This window comes from Rhynchophorus ferrugineus, unplaced genomic scaffold (assembly GCF_030347505.1).
Source record: "Rhynchophorus ferrugineus isolate W39M unplaced genomic scaffold, kcgeb_rfMv2 rfM4, whole genome shotgun sequence".
Classification (NCBI taxonomy): domain Eukaryota; kingdom Metazoa; phylum Arthropoda; class Insecta; order Coleoptera; family Curculionidae; genus Rhynchophorus; species Rhynchophorus ferrugineus.
This window is the reverse complement of record NW_027472583.1, coordinates 8,036,496-8,056,600: the sequence shown is the minus strand read 5'-3', so window position 1 is coordinate 8,056,600 and position 20,105 is coordinate 8,036,496. Positions and strand designations below refer to the sequence as shown.

Here is a 20,105-nt window from a genome sequence, read left to right as displayed (position 1 = left end):
CGTTAGTACCCGAAGTCCTACTAGTAGCATGTCATACTAGGTTGCACTAATAATCCATAGGCCGAAAAAGTCTTTCCCGTAGCCTTCCTGGTACCCACAATTACGCGCCAGCGATCCATCGTTCCGAAGGTTTCCATTTCGTGTTCCAGAATCCACAATTCCTCCGATTATCTAAAATCGTCAATAACATAATTACGAATAGTTAATAATTCCCAATAAGATATAATTCTCACCATATTTCTTCCAGATTACCGGAAGGCTGTATCTTCTATGTCCCTCCTGATAAGTCACCTATAACCTCTCTCCGTGTTTTAAAATTCAGATGAACTCTTAGTACCCGCTAGAGTAGTAAACCGTATTAACCAAAATCCTTTTCCTCCGTTCCATCCGAAGTTTGATGTGTTCGCCAGTATCCATTGTCGCCACACACCTGCCATAACATAATCAGAGATTATAATTACTTGCAATTCTTTATAATACTCACCTTCACCGTAGTAATTACCCTCCAAAGTTCTCTGGAATTTTTTAGTTCACGATGCTTTGTGGTTGCCGATATTTTTTCATAAGTTTCTTCAATAAAGTATAATATATGCCGGTCATCATAGCACAGATAATCTTTCAAAATATGCTGGCAAGTAATGCGTACTACTCAAAATTCTCCAATTATTCTATTGTTTCCCCAAGATGCTGCAACTTAATCTCTAATATACAGTAGATTCTCGGATGCTCCCGAAATGCCGCTGGTCATCAGTCAGCTCTCCAAGGAGGCCTCAGTTGTCCATCAAGTATCATCTTTGTTATCTATAGTGGGGTTGCTAATAAACAGAAGTAATTCTGTTAGCCTTGAAGTTCTGCTATTGGTTGGGACTCCTGAATATCCCGCATATAATCTAATTGACCAACATCTTTCATAATCTTAATTGTCAATTCAATCACCTTTACAATGCTCACCATCATAACATGAAATGTGTTGTGCTAATTCTCCCATGATTCCTTTAAATTTTTGTTGGCAATCTATAGTATTCAAAATTTCGTCAAAGGTCCACTGTACTACCAATAGTAACACGATAAGTTAAATTTCTATAAAGATCATAGTATTCCAGATGTTTTACAAAGCCTTGTTGATTGTCCGCATTATTTGAAGTCCCTAATGCACTAAAAATCTGATCAGCATAATACTCAAAATTCTACTTGAAACTTGTAATTCTAGGTGTATCTTCAGTCAGCCTATGTTTTCAATAATATCCATCATACAATTATAATTTCGAATAACTGCAACTATTCCAATTCCAGTGCCCAAATTCATTCCAGTAATAACTATTTTCCAACAATAATAGAATCTAATCCAGAATCCAATCAGTCAGCTTCAATTAAGTTTTTTCATGTAAGTTTAGTAGTCGTCTGTAATACTCATTATCTTCTCAACCAAAATACGAACCAAACAAATGAAAGTGCCACAAGTATTTACCCTATTCACTTGTTTTCTATAAAGATTCATTGTGAAAAACAAATAATTAGAATTGTAACTTATAAACTTCATACCAACATTGCAAGCCCGATTGGTTGAATAAAATAACTTCGCTGCTTTTAAATCTCCTATATATCAATTGTTTTTTTATCTGTCGCATATCTTCTATATTTTCTTTAGTCATCACTATGGTTTCACAAAATTTTAATAATCTAGCCTTCCTCAGCCATGGTTTTTTAGACAATTTTTGGTTTTTGTGGTTTCGATGTTTCTAGCACAGAAAATAAAGTATTTGGTCCCGTTGATGTATTGCCTTTAATGTTGTTATGGATCTTGCCCTTGAGTATTATAAATAATTTATTGTCCATTTTTTGTTGCTTAAATTAGTTCCATAGTATACAATGCTTCTCGTGTTTCCTCAGTGTCTTGTCATTCCATGAAGGCCCACTAATTCAAAAAGAACTTGTAACTAATATACAATTAGTTTGGGATTTCTCTATTTTTACCGTTTTGAATTATCAGTCTTAACATGTCTCTTCGCAAATGTAGACTATAAACCTATGAAGTAACATACGAAGCCAAATACTGATTTAATTTCTGGGATTAGTTTCCTTCTAACACGATTTCAATGAATTGAAAAGTCTAGCTTCATTTAATCTGCTTTCTCACATAAATACTAAATATACTTTAAAATATACTAATAAGTACTAAAAATTAAATAAAATATTTCAGTAAAAATATATGCACATAAACATGATATCGGTACCTCTTTGCTTGTAATCTATTGGCGATATTAAACACTTACTGATCAGTATCAAAGTTGCTCCTGATCATTGCGCAATCAGGTGACTGTACCTGCTACCCAGTTTTGATCGTAAATTCCCTCTTGCGCTGATCGCCCGCCTTCTGCTTCTGCATTGCAAGTAAAAACTTTATGCAAGAAGGAATCACGATCACAGTTGGCGGCAGTACCATCACCATCAAGCGCCTTCACCTCCTTGCTCTGATTGGAAACCATTTTCTAAAAGAAAAGGGAGCGAAACCCGCGACAGTTTAATTCACATAATTTGTCAGTGAACCACTTGTCTGTGTCAAGACCACTAAAACTGTGCTTTGCATTCAATTTATGTGATATTAAGAATCTTTTTGTTTGAGGTGATATTTGGTGCGAAATAGCAAAGAGAACCTTTACTGTGAAAAAGATTCTGTTTTCTTTCTAATGATCTCAGCTGCAATCAAAATACCATTCTTCACATAATTCTGCTTGGCTGATTAAAGAAATATCAATCAACTAATGATTGCAGATCTTCTTGATATATAGATGCAGAGATATTCAAGAACTTAGATAGACGGTGGAATTTCCTCAATAATGTAAAATTATATAGGTCTCGTCACATGTTTATCAAAACATTTATCACCACTTCAAACACAAACTTCACAAACTAATAAAATTTGCAGTTCACTACAAAGTCAGTATAAAATACTATTTGTCAAGTGAAGAGAGTCTTACTTTAATTTTTAAAAGTTGCTGGTTATCTACCGAATTAGATTCTTCCGACTTCTTGGTGAATCATTTATATAGATATGTTATATTTTGAAACACTTACACTGCACAATATTTCTTCAATCTTCTTTCTTTATCATTATATTTTAACAAGTAACTGTAAAATATGTTTTCAATATAGCAAGAAATAATAAAAACCTTACTTAAAATATACTTCATGTTCCAACACAGCTGCACGAATATGTAATGTTCCACATTCACTTGTCTTTTCATTTGGAATGTAATGTTTAAATATTTATTTCATCCAAACATATTGTTTTCTTTGGATGAACACAAATTCAATACTGACTTTTTCACAATGTATTCTTCTCGATGGATATATTCCCTATTTATACCAAATATATTATTCCAGCAATGGTTCTTCTTTTGAAGCTGTTAGAGAAACATTTAGATATTGAGAACTATTCTTAAAGCTGACTACTGGAACAAGCTAATTTCTTTGGTTTTGATTATATTTCTTACTTGAGTTTCATGTTCACAACTGGTAATAGTGTAACTTTGTGAGAAACTGATCCACTAAACTATACTCTTGCTTGAATACATCTTCTGCAAATTCTTACAATAGATATTTTTCATGCTTCATGTAGCTTTGAAAAGTTCTAACTTAAGGTGATAGAGCAAAAGATCACTGCAACACGTTAACATTCTTTGTATATGGAGTATATTTCTTACTTGAACTTCTCTTGGTTATGATTTGACCAATAAACTCAATTTTATTGGCTGTAAGTCATTGATTCTCTGCAAAACATTTTCTTTTGACTATTTTCATACTTGATGTATTAACAGCAATAAAAAGAAAATGCAACAGTTATCAAATTCCCCCGATGAATAACTGCCTAACTGTAAGTCTTGTGACATGAGGTAGAAAAAAAGATGGCCAATAAAGGAAAATTACTTCGAATCTGTTGCTGCAGCAAGGTAACATTCTTTCTATATCAAATATACTTCTTACTAGAGTTTCTTCTAGGTTAAACGTTATCCAATACAAATAGTTTCATTTGCTGTAATCTGGATATCTTCTTGTTTCAGTTTTTCTTGTCTCATTATTTTCTGCAAAATATAGTTTCATTTGTACGTATGTATATAACCTCACTTGAATAAAACATAGCGATGATACTCAGCAGCAGGAAATTATCTTAATGAATAATAGCGTGGTTGTAGCCCTTTCTCCGTTAGAGTTTTGGAATTAATTTCAAATGATGTATATATTACTCGGATCCGTTGCTGTAACAAGCTAATACCCTTTTTACATAGAATGATTTCTTACTTGCGTTGTAAAAGTCCAAACGTTGTTACGGTTGTTCCAAATTTACTGATGTACCGTTAATATTTTTTAATATGAACTATAGTAATGTGGTTGTTTACTTGTTTCAATACTAGCCTCAATATTTCCTGCAATATGGTTTATAGGTTTTTCTTACTTGGAGAATCGATGTAACAGATTAAAATTCGCCAGTTATACACATCTTGATAATGAATCTTCTTTTCTTGAAATACTCATAAAAATGTTGTTAAGATAATGAAAAACTTGACAATGACAGCTACAAGCTAATTTTCCTTCGACATTGCATGTACCGTTTAGTTGCTTTTTAAGTTACAATTTATCAGGTTCAGTATGTGGCCATTATTGATGTTGTTTCAATTTTTTAGCGATTAATTAGCATGTTAAGGTATTAGCCGATCTTCTTGCTTCTATAGGTTCTGCAAAATACTTCTTCTCTTCGATAGATAATATATTTCTTACTTGATAAGTTTGTGGATTTCTCTTCTATTTTAGGAACAGGCAGTGTTACTCCTGGTGGCGAAAAATTATTTATCATCCGGATCACTACAACAAGCCAACATTCTTTCGGAATTTGGTTATTTCTTACTTGAATTTCTTGTTGTTGAATACAATCAATCAGTGACGTTTAACACAAGGACGAGCTCTGATGAAGTGAGAAACTATTGGTGTTGCAGCAAATAACAAGAATTTTTAAACAAAAAAAAACAATCCAAGAAGCCTTGTATGCTGGTGGGAAACTGCCAATGTTTAATGGCCACTACAAAATATTCTCTATATTTTGTAATGTAAGAACTTTCTTACTTAACGCAGTATTCTTCTGGCAATAGCTATACACTGATGAATCTGTACATAAATACTCCCACGATACATTTGGGTACACCAGGTTGGACACGAAAAAAACTGCAAAATATCCCCTCAAAATTTGCAAAACACGAGATGATCTTACTTATGGAACCGCCAATGGTTCAGAATATTCATCCACTTGACCCTAATAATGACCTTTTCTTTCCAATATTGTTTTTATGACTCATTCTTGAAAGTGTTGATAATACAGGCTTGGTTTATTTAAAATTTGAAATTCTTTTGGTAAAACTAAAATTATCATTCCCATTTTTCATATTAAAGAAAGGTTCTTACTTGCTGAACGCGCTTGAAGATTCACCAAAACTAGTATGCTAGTGACCTATGCAGTGATTTTCCTTGGTTGATACTTTAATATTACACATACGACTGCAAAATGTTACTTTAATATTGCGAAATATTATTAAAAATCTTACTTCTATCATCTTAGATTTTCCGAGTATACAGCCCATAATGCTGACAGGACCCTGTATATTTTGAAGATACTATCCACTGCAAAATAGTCCCTTTGATGTAAATAACAATTCTTACTTGCAAAGAATCCTTTGGCCTTCTGTTATTTCCAGTGATAAGCTTTTCAATTTTGTCATGAATAAAAGTGGGAATACTTAATAATTTGGTTTACATTTTGTAAAATAAATAGCAATTTGTAGAACAGGTAACAATGGCAAGCAGGCACTTTTCAAATCCACGCCTTGACATCCATTCACCGCATTGTTTAACCTCAATTGCTTCTCCAATGAAAACTACAAATTGTTTTTTGGTATCTTGAAGTAAAATTAAAGTTCTTACGTTAATTGAGGCCAAACGAAACAAACAAAAGACGACTATTCGCTGGAAATTCTCTTGGGTATAAGCAATTTTGTCCGTAGAGCTCGAAACCTTTCAGCCAGAAACTGCAAAACGCTTTCACTATTGTTTTCTAACAAAAAAAGCCTTACTTGAAAGATGTAAACCATTTTTACAGTCATAGGATCAGAAGAAACGTCCAAGTTAATATTTCCAACAAATAACTCACGGGCGAAAGCGATTACCAGGATATATTCATGAACTATAATTAAACCCTGTAATTAATTGATAATAAATCCATATGAGCATTCAGGGTCTCGCAAACTACAAACAGCTTTTCCGTATTGCAAATTATAAAACATCTTACTCTAGGTAAATATGTGGCACACATACAATAACCAAATTTCTTGGTTGGAAGATTATAAATCTATCTGATTTTTTATCATTGAAACTTTAACATACGAATTCTTCAACAAACTGCAAAATACTCTTTTGGTTTTAGCCATATACAAAATCTTACTCAGTATCCTTTGAATTCATAGACGCCGCCATCCATATTCTGATTTGTTTTACAATATGATCGGAATGACAATATGTGAAGTTCAACCTTAATATTTCTGCATTTGGCGAAGAAAATCACCCTTAATTTTTTTAGCGATTAATTAGCATGTTAAGGTATTAGCCGATCTTGCTTCTATAGGTTCTGTAAAATACTTCTTCTCTTCGATAGATAATATATTTCTTACTTGATAAGTTTGTGGATTTCTCTTCTATCTTAGGAACAGGCAGTGTTACTCCCGGTGGCGAAAAATTATTTATCATCCGGAGCACTACAACAAGCCAACAATTCTTTCAGAATTTGGTTATTTCTTACTTGAATTTCTTGTTGTTGAATACAATCAATCAGTGACGTTTAACACAAGGACGAGCTCTGATGATGTGAGAAACTATTGGTGTTGCAGCAAATAACAAGAATTTTTAAACAAAAAAAAAACAATCCAAGAAGCCTTGTATGCTGGTGGGAAACTGCCAATGTTTAATGGCCACTACAAAATATTCTCTATATTTTGTAATGTAAGAATTTTCTTACTTAGCGCAGTATTCTTCTGGCAATAGCCATACACTGATGAATCTGTACATAAATACTCCCATGATACACATTTGGGTACACCAGGTTGGACACGAAAAAAACTGCAAAATATCCCCTCAAAATTTGCAAAACAAGAGATGATCTTACTTATGGAACCGCCAATGGTTCAGAATATTCATCCACTTGACCCTAATAATGACCTTTTCTTTCCAATATTGTTTTTATGATTCATTCTTGAAAGTGTTGATAATACAGGCTTGGTTTATTTAAAATTTGACATTCTTTTGGTAAAACTAAAATTATCATTCCCATTTTTCATATTAAAAGAAAGGTTCTTACTTGCTGAACGAGTTTGAAGATTCACCAAAACTAGTATGCTAGTGACCTAATCAGTGATTTTCGTTGATTGATACTTTAAAATATCACACATACGACTGCAAAATGTTACTTTAATATTGCGAAATATTATCAAAAATCTTACTTCTTCATCTTAGATTTTCTGAGTATACACCCCATAATGCTGACAGGACCCTGTATATTTTGAAGATACTATCCACTGCAAAATAGTCCCTTTGATGTAAATAACAATTCTTACTTGCAAAGAATCCTTTGGCCTTCTGTTATTTCCAATGATAAGCTTTTCAATTTTGTCATGAATAAAAGTGGGAATACTTAATAATTTGGTTTTTCATTTTGTAAAATAAATACGAATTTGTAGAACAGGTAACAATGGCAAGCAGGCACTTTTCAAATCCACGCCTTGACATCCATTCACCGCATTGTTTAACCTCAATTGCTTCTCCAATGAAAACTACAAATTGTTTTTTGGTATCTTGAAGTAAAATTAAAGTTCTTACGTTAATTGAGGCCAAACGAAACAGACAAAAGACGACTATTCGCTGGAAATTCTCTTGGGTATAAGCAATTTTATCCGTAGAGCTCGAAACCTTTCAGCCAGAAACTGCAAAACGCTTTCACTATTGTTTTCTAACAAAAAAAAACCTTACTTGAAAGATGTAAACCATTTTTACAATCATAGGATCAGAAGAAACGTCCAAGTTACTATTTCCAACAAACAACTCATTGGCGAAAGCGATTACCAGGATATATTCATGAACTAAAATTAAACCCTGTAATTAATTGGTAATAAATCCATATGAGCATTCAGGGTCTTGGAAACTACAAACAGCTTTTCCATATTGCAAATTATTAAAGATCTTACTCTAGGTAAATATGTGGCACACATACAATAACCAAATTTCTTGGTTGGAAGATTATAAATCTATCTGACTTTTTATCATTGAAACTTTAACGTACGAATTCTTCAACAAACTGCAAAATACTCTTTCGGTTTAGCCATATACAAAATCTTACTCAGTATCCTTTGAAATCATAGACGCCGCCATCCATATTCTGATTTGTTTTACAATACGATCGGAATGACAATACGTGAAGTTCAACCTTAATATTTCGGCATTTGGCGAAGAAAATCACCCTTAATTCACAACTACAAAAAACACTGCATCATTCTGCAAATGACATGTTCTTACTTGGAAGCTAATAACTTCCTCTACCAGCAGTATGCATGATTGAACTTCCAAGCATTGTTTTTAGATTAACTAAGTCGAAGTAAGCATTTCACTTTTGTTGACATGTGAAGACCAATTTGTGATAATTAATTTTACTACAACTGTAAAACGTTTTCATTTGATAACTAGGAAAGTTTCTTACTTCTGCGCTAAATCCACGAGAGACGAGAAACGTTTTGCGGTGGTATCTGGAAGATCACAGGCCAATTTAGAAGGACTCAGGCTTTTGAACAGGTTTTCCGATGGATTTAACATACTGTTACTGATTCTCACAGCATTTCAGCTGTTTTATACTGCAAAATTGATACCACATTGCTATATAAACAATGGCTTACGTTAAAACCCCTGGAACTGCTCCTATTTGTGTGTCTTTTTAATATTATCTACATGAAAATCTTGAACAGGAGCGCCCTTGTAATGCAGTTCCTTGAACCACGAATACGGTAAAACACGAAACTCTAAAATGTAGGAAACACTTTTTGGCAGGTTGCAACTTTCTTACTTTTGGATAGCATCCACTTTTTTCGATTACGCCATTCCTACATCTTCTAGTTTGGAAACTGTAAATAACGTCATACTGTGAAACAGCAAATACCTGTAATACCACATCGCAAATTCAATAGAATTCACATCCCTTGAATGATCAAACTATACTAGAATTTTGCATCACATATTCCAGGTACTATTAAAAGATTTTACTGACGTTCAACTTGATTGAATCATAAAACTAAAAAATAAGTTCTTAAACTGTTGATTGGAAACCTGCTTGTTAACACTTGTTATCAACTTGGGGGCTATTTCACTGTTTCTTCACTATATAAAGTGCATTTTTAACTATTTAATAAAGTAATTTGATAGTATATCCCATAGGTCTTAACGAGCTTTTAGGGCATTTGGATCATACTAAAAAAAAGTCTGTGTAAAGGTATTAAGAAAACTTCAAATCTTGCTGGTTTTCTTTTGGAGTTGTGAGAAGAAACGCTGCCAAGATTCGCCTTACTAGTGTTTTCGACTGAACACGAGAAGACGTTATCTGAAAAATATGTTATATACGCTGCTTTTTACGGGAACTTTCAAATTTTGTTTTCATCCCTAGCACTGAATTCTGAAAAGTAATCAAAATATGCTTTGATACACCAGCACATAAAACACGAGGCATGCTAATGTGCAGTAGATTATTTTTACCTGTCATGATGACCACCATCCTTCTGACAAACATTAAGTGGTAATTTCATTGTGCATTCAAAGGAGATGGTAGGAGAGTTGTGTAATTTTGCTTTCACTTTTGTATCGGGGCCAATAAAGCTAATAAAAATGTAGATGAGTGACAAAATCGCCAAGGAACATAAAGCAAACAATAACTTTTTTCAAGGAGATTCCTTCATAAATAATGTTTAACAAAGGTTCATATATCTAAGTATTTGTTAAGTTAATCTATTTCTAAAATATTTGAAAAAGTTCGATCAAACTAAATGGGTTAGTACATTTTAAACAAAGACATTTACCTGTCCCTAGGTGCAAATGTAGCCAACACGACGCCCATTCCATCCTTTTCAGTTGTATGTTCAAGCTGAGAAACTGGCGATATATTGGAAATAATAAAATCATGCTGCTTGCTCTTACAGGAACCAGATTTCTCGTTGATGCTCTCGCAATTTAAGAGATACTGCTGTTACCTTAATATTTATTTCCATAAAATATTCCTTTATTCATAATAGCTGCTTTCAAACTGACAGAATTCTTGCAGTTACGAATGCTCTAGGGACATTTTATTGGTAATGTATTTACCAAGGACGTATAACTTCTACCAAAATGTTCGCTGTAGAGTGTAAAGACACGTGTTCGTTTCGCGGTACGCCCATCAAGTTTTCGACTGAACTCGAAGCGAATACCAGCAAAGCGAACTAAAATAATAAAATTACAGTAACATCTCTAGCATTATTATGAACCCAGAAAAATAAATATTTATATAAAGTACCTGATATTACGTCCTTGGTCGTTGACCTCCTCATGGTAGAACTTTTGTGCAAGAACCCGACTCTAATTACGTAACATATTGGAAAGTATGTTCTTACAAGCAGCTGATGATCTTGAAACTTTGTCCATTCTGTTGTCTACACAAAATATGCTTTACATATTTATCTACATCAGGGGTATTTAGATGGATGCCCCTTCATATCAGCACATTATCTTGATTATTTTCGAATACTGAGGCTTTTATTAGTGGCCTCGGGCAGAGTTTTGATACCTTTCGGAAATATTTTACTTTCATGTTTCTTGTCCTGATACACTTTCGGCTTAATGATAATCCGGGTATGTACACTAGAGATTATATCCTAATACATTAAAAAGTAGACTTAGCTCCCTCAGCCTATATACATGGATGGCCTAGAGCTCGCTGCAATGTACGGTCTCCGATAGTTCTTGTATGCTTTTTTGGGAGTGCATCTTGGAGATTCAAAATTATGTTGTTGAATATTAAGTGCAAATGCGGATGGGATCCTTTGAATGGAGGGCATGATCTTAAAAAATTTCATCATTTCATGGTATAGCTACATTTTTGTCTGTACTTTAAAGTACAACTCCATCAAAAATAAACTAAAAATCAATCTACCCAGTTCACTTCGCTGAAAGATTTGCAAACAATTTAGATACCTGAAATGTACCCTGTATGGCTTGACTACAAAATTTGCTTGCACATTTGTTGCGTCAGCAGCTTCATCTGTAATGCAGTATGTTCACACAAATTTTATCCTTTCAATATCTTTGAAAACTGAAGTAACAAAGCACAGCAGGCAACAATATCAACGCAGGTAGGTATCTAGGTTAAAATAGCAACAATTTGTCTAGTGAACCGGTAATAAAAATCCCTAATCCAATACATTTTTGTAATTTAAAACAATGAAAATGTCATAATTTTAAAGTTGTCAGTCCAACTCTAACACCACAACTAAAATTAAATATAAAAATGTATGAAGCAAATAAACCCAAATAGTTAGAAAACAGAGCTAACTACAACAGCGCTAAATACCTTTATTCGCTCAAGACGTCTCCATACCCTCCGTCTGATTTGATACGAACCAGTAACATTAAAAACTCGCATGATCCCCAAGTCAAGCACAACAATAATCTGCTTTAAAATCAAATATCACGGACGTCCTCAAACGCATCTTCGCGCCGTCCGGTAACAGTCAGCTTATGAATGCATCTTTACTCTGCAAAAGATGTTAGTACTTGCTGCTAACAATCTCTGACAATTTCGAAGTGATGGCAAGTTAACAGTGTACCCTTTCTTAGAGGTAGCTAGCTCCATCTATAGACATTGACAGCTAAGACTATGCGATTATTCAGGCGGTAGGCCATCATATTTTCAAAGGTTTGGCTATCTCAGGCGGACAACAATCTCCACGGCCTTTTACTAAAAGTAAAAAATCCTGAACTACATGCTACAAAACAGGAAAGGTAGATCGGAGAAGGCCAATAAATACCTGATATTTATCCCTGCAAGTCTCACGGCGTCAGCAGTCCTCATACTAACTAGCGACAAGAGAAAATCCGCGCAGAATTAAAAAACAAACACATTTTGAACTATTTATGTTCGATTACAGTAGGAAATAACGGAGTATCCCCTTTATGTAAACTGATGTGGATCTACATTTGACCTACTTAATAGCAAATCCTTAGACCTATGAAAAAGGTTACAATAGTTATGAAATGATCAAAAGTACATGTTCAGGGGAGATTGTAGTTGTTTTATTACCATTTATTGTTCCTGGATTCGCCCAACCGACGCTATATGATCATGTTCCTTAACGATGTAGAACCCTGGACGATTTTGTCAACATATGAGTTAAAAACAAACCTGGCTTTGTCACCTTGAGTTACATGTAAAAGTTAAAAGCAAAATTAGTTCAGATCAAACTGGGCCTAGGATTCAATGATACAAAAAATCAATAAAGATAAAATTAAATTTTATTTTTCTTAATGAAAATAGGAACAATATTTGTTGATACTTACATATAAGTGTTTTACATACAATGTTCAGTACACAAATCTCATGTTTTAAAATCAACTAACTGCATTTGAGTTGTGTCTAGTGAAACGCAAACGCCCTTTTCCACTCAGAGATGACGACACGAGCCGGATTACTCACAAGCGATTCCAAAATGTTGCTATCCTGTTCACATTTTACGATCTGACGAACTTATCGACGTTCTTAAATAATAATTCACCCATTTGGCCGCAAATGTCCTTGGCCTTGTAAAGCGACTGTATTCCACACGACTCTCGGGTACAGGTACAGAAAAATATCTTCATAGCGCGACGAATAATTCGAACTCATGTCGAGAAGGGGGTCGTTTTCACTAACACAGTTTTCGATTAATTTGTAGAAAGTCGTTTTACTCGTTTCCCATCGAAAACCTATCATCTAACAGTACAAAGATGTTACTAACTAAAAATATCATCGAAAATCTATCGATTAATAAATTACGATTTACAAACCAAAAAATGGTCCTATACCGCCTGCTCCTTGGTGAGTCGTCCCACCCAGGTCTAACTGTTATCCCACTGCAATAGAAAAATATACATAATATCACAGTTAACTAACGCATAGGTACTTCTTAAATATTAAGAATAATATAACAGCCTTGGAAACATTGCAATGAGAAACGTAAAAATTATAATTATAGGCCTTGTCAGCTCTCAGACGGAATTAAATTGAAAGCCTTTAGTTTATTCATGAAAATGTCGATTTCTGCTTGAATATCCTCGAACAGCTGGGTATCCCATGTGTCGTCAACCTTATTTAAACAAGCCTGTGCTTCCATCATCTTCTGCCATTTAATTCTTCTCTCTTGTTGTCGATGACGTAAATCACTCTGCGCATGGCAGAGTGCGTTGGCCAAAATGGCCTCCGCTCGCAAATTTCTCCTTTTTTGACATTTGAAAATTGTCTTCTTCCGTTTTATTTTAGATATCCAACCAGGTAAATCGATAGGTTTAGAAAAATTTTGTCGATAATTAGCCTTGCACATGTTCAAATGTCAAAAAAATAATTGTGGATATGGTTTCAGTTTTAAAACAAAAACACACCTGGGTACTGATATGTTTGATGCGTAGCAACGAACGGGATGCTGTCTTCTTTCTAAGGGCGTGGTTCTGAACTGGCGCTACACAATCACACACAGCTACCTCGAACAGCAAACTTCAACTGGCGTTGGAAATGGCGTCACCGGTATTTATACTCGAGGTCAGAACGGTCCGACGATTCCTACGCCGCCAGTGCTAAATAGTACAACAGAAGCGAACTAAATAAAGCACTACATTTTTGACATTCTATTTTTTTTTTAATTCTACATGATTTCGATAGTCTACGGGACAATTACAGGAAAACATGCAGATGAATTTTCTAATATTTGTTATAAAATAATGGTTTTTCTAGATGCATCACTGCATATGACGTCAACGGATCGATTGCGTCGTAATACAAGGTCGTTCAAAAAATAAATACAACTTACTGAGAATATGTTTGATATTTCATTGTTTTCCAATTAAAAACAATATTCTACAATATATATTTAAGATGTGTACATATATCGTATAAGAACATCATACCATGTCTCAACAAGAATAATACATTGGAATTCCTTTATTTCCGCTGAATTCCATTAGTATGAATCATTACAAAAGATAATAATTCTATACGATCTTCATATAATTCATAGAAAATGTATTAACAAATTCTGATATTACTGATGAATAAAAAATATTTTTTATAAATCGATAGAAGAATATAAAAAAAACATTTTTTTGTAAAAATTGGCTATAAGACAAAATAAATTTATTTTTATTTTTAAATAAATATATGGGTGATCATCTTATTAGCTCATAAGAAAATCAGAGTTACGGTAAACGGTTTCTCTTTTACATTTTTATATTATTAGTCTTGTGTTATATAAACGCAGTTAAAACGATTAGAAATTTTCTATCACCCCTGTAAGGAGGGCTAAAGTAAGCAGCTGTATCATAATCAATAGGGCCTGCATAACGTTTCAACGAGGCCATTATTTTTAGTTGAATAAAAAGTTCAAGTTTAAAGAAGTTAAGTTAAAACCAATGATAATTAACACTTTCACATAGATTATTAGACAAAAAGCCAAATTATAGACCAAAAGACATATGAATTTTAATTCAATATAACTCATACAACGATAATATTACAGAGATCTCATAACAGGAACCTAATCGAACATAAAAAAATAATTTTTATGTTATCCAAATATATTTAATTTATACACTACATTATAATATTAACACTCCATAAGTTATATATTTTTATTTCTCATTTATGCTTTTAGAGCTCCAAGTATGATATAATACGACTCTAATATTAATGTATTGACAGTGTTTATGTACTAAAAAAATATTGGTTATTTTTGTGTTCCTTAAGTTGATTAAATAATGAATTGTTTTGTTTATTTTTGTATTTTATCAGTAAATGCTTCAATTAGTATGCGAGATAGTTAACATATTTATAATCAGTAAGTAACAATTTAAACAGTGTTTATCGATAACATCAATAAATTAGATTATACCTAGAAAGAAATACGGGAAGAAAACAGTCGGTAGTATGTTTGATTAGCATTGTAGTAACATCTGCCTGCCTGGATCGATAATATTACCGCTGTTGCCACATCAGTTGTACTGTAAGGAAGTAGGTTTTTGTAAAGAACAAATAGTAAATTATTGAAGGATTTAAAAAGTATAGTTGTTAATGAAATTATATCTTGAATATTTTGAAATTCTATTATCGGTTATATAAATCGATTACAGTAAATGGTTATTACCTTAAGAAATTAATTGTTTTATGTACACTCTAATTAAATAATTTGTTTGGCGTTTCTTTGTCATTTTAAATATTAAAATGTAAAGTTCTATATATAAAATATTCTTACACAAACGCTATAACTAGTTTACGTTTTAAAAAATAAACCTTATCTGTACAAACTATTATTTAAAATTATCTGAATATAACCCAGTAACATTAATAATATTAAAAAATTCATTCAAAACAATAAAAAATGATGAAACCACACTACCATTTATATTTTACTTTAAAAATAGTAAAATTGACAACAGCATAGCACATCATGTATCTACTACAACTAGAATATTCTGGAACTTTTTCTCTTTTTGAATCTAACCAGACATAAAAAAACAAGATCTTATCCTTTTTATTATACAAACACATTCAATGTGTTTTACACATACAATGTGTCTCAATATTACAGATAATAATATTATTCTATATTCTAAGAATGAATTATGATCATCAAATTTAACTATCCTACTAAAACGAATATAACAAATAGTATAGAATACTACTAGGGGTTCTATTATAGGCTGTATATTTCTGTATAATTTTCCCAGAGGTACGCTGGTAAGGTCGTAAATTCCATGGACGCTATTCCATTGTTATTATGATGTTCCTTTGTTAGTTTTATGATGCTCCAGGTAGGCAGGTATAAACGAAAGTTGGGACCGTTAGGCTATGTTTTTTTGTGAGAATTTCCTTTGAAAGTTTTATATTTTAAAAGAACCAATTTATTCAATTTCATTATTTTACTGTATAATTTGTGATTCTCAAAAGATTCAGTTAATTAAATGAATCATAAAAGATTCGGTAAGGCAATTATTCAGAGGGGGTTATTTTTTATGTAGCTTTTAATTAATTAAAATGTTTATTAATATGATTTGAAATGCTATAAATATAAAAAACAATATAATTTATATTAATAGAATCATTGATAATATTAAATACAATTTTGAAAAATCAGGTCATCCTATATTAGTGAACGACCAATGTTTTTATATAAATAGATATGCTAGGACGGGCTCTTTTTTATTTTAGAAATTAGATAAATGATGTTACTTACAGCTCATGTTAATGCTACTACTAAATAACATTATTCGACAACAAATTAATTAATTTTAATTCAATTGTTAAACCTAAATGATGGATCAAAGGCTTTTATGAAATATACAAGTATTTATTCACTTCATTTTATTAGAATGGTACAATATTATCAATAATCTGTTTATAAAATAACTTTCATATCCTATCTATAAATGTTGAAAATATTAAATATACAGTAATAAAAAAAGTTGAGAACCTCTGGGCATAGTTTTTATATTTCTGTGCATTTGTAGGCTTCGGACGGACTGTTTTATGGTTATGTGCGTTATATTTTTAATATCATTAATAATCCGATATCAATTGTAATCTTTAAAAACGTGCGAAAATATTAAATTCAGCTTGACAAAAATGTCAAAATTATTCTAACGGAACTAATTATTTAATTTATTTTTAAGTAAATCATTAAACAAATAGCAGAGATGGAGTAAAATCTGTGTAGCAACTGGAATATAAAGTATAAGTACAAAAACAAATCTTTCAACGTGTAGAAGCGCACGTTTGACTAAAATATTTCATTCAAAGTATTCTCACAACTGTACTTCAAAGGCCCTTTATTAAATTAAATTGAATTTCCACCCTAACAAAACATGATATATTATATAACTGGTATAGATTTCTTAAAATATAGTGGTGAGAATATTTTCATGACCAATACTGTTAATTTAAATTTTGGGATTCAACTTTATACTCAACTGAATATAAATATGTATGAGGTTTCTTTTAACATGATATGAGTACATTATTAAAGGTAACAGAGGCTTCTGTTTTATACAAAGCTAACACTGTTACCACCATACAGTTATTTATAATTAAACATAAAATAATTATGCATTTATTACAGTATCGTAGCTAGAATTAGCACCTTAATCAGAAAAATCTGTTTCCTGATAATATTTTGTATTTTTCACTTCATTCAGTAGACCTCTAGATAAAGTCCACCAGGCATTTGTATTCTTCCACATAAACAATTCAGTTTTATCATTTCAGTAATATCAAGTACTTTAGCCTTTTTCTTATATCTGTTTCATCACTATTTAATGCAAGTGCAATTTCTGTAGGGGTTGAGTGAGGATTATCAAGTACATATCGTCTTAATTGATCATCTGAACAGCGCCCAACACGCGGGTCTTCTTTCACGTTTTCATTACCACTTTTAAATCGATCGAACCAAAATATAGCTGTCTCATCAGTCACGGCATCATTACCAAATGCAATTCTAATTTTACGTGCCGCTTCTGCAGCTGTCAGTTGATTTTTGAACTCATAAAGCAAACTTGCCCGAATAACGATACTTGGGTATACCATTTTCACCTGAAAAATCATATAAAGTTACTCTTTCAAAATAAATATAAAATTAGAATCAGAAGTTAACGCACCTAATATGATTAAAGTATTGTTATAAGTACTATTATTATTAGAATATGGTTTTGGCGCTACAATTAACTATCAATTTAATAAAGTTTCGGGAACATATAATATGTGATTTTCCGGATTTATTATGTGGTTAACCTACTACAAAAGCACAAAATATAATATAAGGACAATTCATTTTAATGTTTTATGTACAAAAGCAACGTCCCAGCTGATTTTATTCAAGGTCATAGCACTGCATAGAAAAAATAGCACTGTTAGGCGGTTAATGTCAAGTATTACCAATAGAAAAAAAGATACTAAATAAAGTATACCTTGGGAGTTATTAATTTTTAAATGGTAATATATTTTAATTTGTAATGATCTATAGTAAAATTTTAATTCGGGAAACCGAGGGATGTTCTTTGGTATAGAATATTCTTTTTCTAGAAGGATCAGGACTTATGACGTCAATTAATCGATTAAATTAAATCATTCAAAGCCCATGAAAAAATTAAAAATATATATTTTTGATGGTTATTTTGAATTTTCAAACAATATCGTAAAATATATGCTGAATATATTATTGCATGAAATTATTTAAGTAAAATATTTTTGATTAATCTTTATCAATAGTATGTTTAATTACCATGGCAATTTAAGTTGCAGTTGTCCGCTGTATAGTATGATCTTTTGGTTATTGACATCTTTTCAGTGATACAAAATAGTAAAGACTGAACTTCTTGTCGGTTTTGTTACGACGAATCTTTTATTTACAGCAGTTTCATTCGCTGCAACACCATGCGCTAAGTACAAATGAAAAAATAATTAAAATGAACAATATGAAGAGAACAGAACTAGGCGCAGAGAATAAATACTTAAAATAACCACAAGATAATAAGCTAAGTTAAATATCATATTGCAAGGCCAGGATCTGCAAGAATCTAAAGACCATCGTTAAATGTGAGAGTAGCTAGAGCTCATAATTAGTTATGATATTGTGTTCAATTCTCCTTGGAAGGCACAGGTCAAACAAATTGTAATAAACGGTATATATAACATAATATTTGTGTATTACATGTTGCATATGCACCAATATCGAATCGAAAACACCGTTATTTGATCATCAGAACAAACTATTAAGCATCCAATACGCTACTCGTCTTTTTATCTTTTCATTCCCAATTTTAAATCGAAAAAGCTAAAATCTAACCATGTTATCAGTCACGGCATCGTTACCAAATGCATTTCTAATTTTACAAGCTGTTTCCGTTAATTTTTAAATTCGTAAAGCAAACGACCAAATAACAACACTCAATTTTCAATTTAAAAAATATTAAAAATTGATCTTTCATCTTAACAACGTAGGTATTTAGTTTAATATTTCTAAAAAATGGAGTCTTTCTTCACGCACCTTAGTATACGCTCAATATAGTTTTTTTTCTTAAGATGTGGTTCGAAACTAAACCAAATTATCTTAATTAAATAAATACCGGAAATGACAAATGTTAACCATAGATGTTAACTGACGATACAAGTGGCATCACAACAGTCGACGTCAGTGCGGTCTGAACTACGTCACTACTACTAATTACAGATACTAAACAGACAGTAAATTAAATATAAGGTATCCTCTGAATTATTGGATTACAAATGTTTTCAATAATTTTTAACAAAATTCTAAGGAAATAAATAAAAAGTATATTCGTTTTCCAAGTGCATCAGAATTAAATATTATTACATAAAAGCGAATTGATACGAGACCGGTCAAAATATAATTTGTAGGAATATTTTTATCACTTCATTCGTCAAATCCCAAACAAGATACATTTATTTTTCAGAATAACAGAGTCCTATCGGCAATGCAATATAACATATGGTTGCATGATCATATGTTATATCGCTATGCAACGTTTTTTACTGTTCTTGTATTATTTGCTTTGAAATATGTATTATAGAAACATGACATAATTATTTTGAAAAAGTGTTTGTTTATTGTATTATTGTAATCCTTCTTTTAGAAAACTAAAAGTCATAAATTTATTATATTTCTATGGAATATATGGACTAAATATAGAAAGGTAGACTTTCAAGTAGGCAGTGATCTATTAATTGAGATTTCCTGCTGTAA

At 32.0% G+C, this 20,105-nt stretch overlaps 1 long non-coding RNA gene across 10 annotated transcripts; it reads right to left on the bottom strand.

Annotated features, from left to right (window-relative positions):
- Positions 1-1,542: 1,542 nt before the first annotated feature.
- Positions 1,543-13,882, bottom strand: LOC143194963 (uncharacterized). 10 transcript variants are annotated; one of them, XR_013005420.1, is made up of 17 exons: positions 13,741-13,882; positions 13,139-13,215; positions 12,664-13,075; positions 12,407-12,521; positions 12,135-12,332; positions 11,678-12,064; positions 11,302-11,596; positions 10,625-11,244; positions 10,152-10,550; positions 9,832-10,086; positions 8,065-9,751; positions 7,397-8,018; positions 5,455-7,338; positions 3,495-5,397; positions 2,235-3,404; positions 1,975-2,175; positions 1,543-1,915 (listed from the first exon to the last, which is right to left on the bottom strand). It is a non-coding gene; the product is annotated as an uncharacterized LOC143194963 (long non-coding RNA). The 10 variants fall into 10 exon arrangements; XR_013005421.1 differs by having other exon boundaries at positions 13,150-13,215; XR_013005419.1 differs by having other exon boundaries at positions 2,235-3,129; positions 3,187-5,547; positions 5,595-8,018; positions 10,625-11,596.
- Positions 13,883-20,105: the final 6,223 nt, after the last annotated feature.